Genomic DNA, 1,560 nt, shown 5'->3' with positions numbered 1-1,560 from the left:
TGGCTTGTGGCTAACTTGTAAGCTCCCTTAGGATGGGATGAGGAAGGTTGGGATGTTCTATGAGCAGCAATAGTATTCTATTGAGAATTCTCAGCGAGGGTCTTAAAAAGAGTCTAAACCTCATTTTCGTGCTTTGTGAGGAAAGTACCTCCATAAGATGCATCAACCATGGCTCTGTCACGCTCATCCAATCCTTCATAGAAGGTCTGAACTAATTGCCACCTAGGGACTTAGTGATGTGAGCATTTCCACAGAAAGCCCCTAAAGTGCTCCCATGTCTCAAAAAATTTTTCCCCATCCCATTAGGAGAAACTGGTGATTACCTTCCAAAGCTAGTTAGTCTTTCCTATGGGAAAATATTTTTTTTTTTTAAGAATTCATATTGCATAGTGGCCCAGTTGGTCATCGAGTTCGGCTTTAAAGAATTTAGCCAAGAATTGGCTTTGTTCTTCAAAGAGAATGGAAACAATCTTAAACGGAGGGCATCATCACCAAAGTGAGGTATACGTATGGTGGAGTAAATTTCAAGAAACTCATCTAGATGCTTGTATGGACTTTTAGTCGAACTCCCAAAGAATATAGGAAGCATTGAGATGATGGAGGTCTTGATTTCTAATTGCGTTGCCTGGACATTTGGGAACCGGATACAAGATGGTAACGTGTATGAATTGGGTGTGAAATAGTCCCTTAGGGGCCGAAGGGGTTGCTCCTCCGTCGTAGGTTGACAGGGAGCAAGATGTTTTAGGTTTTGGTAAGTGCGAACCGATCAGGGATTGATCATGAGTTTAGGTTTAGAGAACTCAACTTATTCTAGACTAGAAGTAGACTTCCTAATTGACTTATAGGATCTCTCAATCTCAGGGTCTATAGGCACTAAATTAGGATCCAAAGCTCGCAAACCCAGCATATACAAATTTAGAACACAATCAAGACTTCAAATATCCAAAAAAAATAAAAAATAAAAAAATAAAAACAAAAGAAAACAAAGAAAAATAAATAAACGTAGCAAACTATACTAGGAATTGTCTTACTACTGTAACTAAGTCCCTGGAAATGGTGCCAAATTTTGGTAGGCTCACCACCAAAAATAATATTTATAACCTAACTGATCCCAAGTTCAGTAGAACAAGGAGTGAGTTGGGTGTCGATCTTCGGGGACTCAATGCAGTTGTTTACCAATTTTAGCCTAGTTTACAACACTGAAACAAGAATGGAAAAATGGATTTGATGGAGTTTTTATCAACTACAAAAGCAAGTAAATTGTATTAAACCTATTATAGAAAGCAAGTCTCTAATTATGAATCCAACTTAGGCTGTCATTTGCAATAATTACGTCTAGTCAACTATCCTCTAGTCAGCTATCCGTACGAGGTTCAATGGTCAAGTGAACCACTTAAGTGGCATAGGGTAGTGAAGGTGCACTAATCGTTCGGACCACGATCACGAACCAGGGTATACCTTATCCAGCGAACATAGAACCCTCTATAGAAATCGTACCATATTACGTATAAATGATTGAATCTGTAGCTATGCTTTCCTATCCCCTAGGGTTTCATCACA

General features: G+C 39.0%; 1 non-coding gene across 1 annotated transcript; it reads left to right on the top strand.

The window, feature by feature from the left end:
- The first annotated feature begins 228 nt into the window (after positions 1-228).
- LOC131156869 (small nucleolar RNA R71) lies at positions 229-334 on the top strand. Its single transcript, XR_009137134.1, has one exon. It is a non-coding gene; the product is annotated as a small nucleolar RNA R71 (small nucleolar RNA).
- Positions 335-1,560: the final 1,226 nt, after the last annotated feature.

This window comes from Malania oleifera, chromosome 5 (genome assembly GCF_029873635.1).
Source record: "Malania oleifera isolate guangnan ecotype guangnan chromosome 5, ASM2987363v1, whole genome shotgun sequence".
Classification (NCBI taxonomy): Eukaryota; Viridiplantae; Streptophyta; class Magnoliopsida; order Santalales; family Ximeniaceae; genus Malania; species Malania oleifera.
This window is presented reverse-complemented; position numbering and strand designations above follow the sequence as displayed.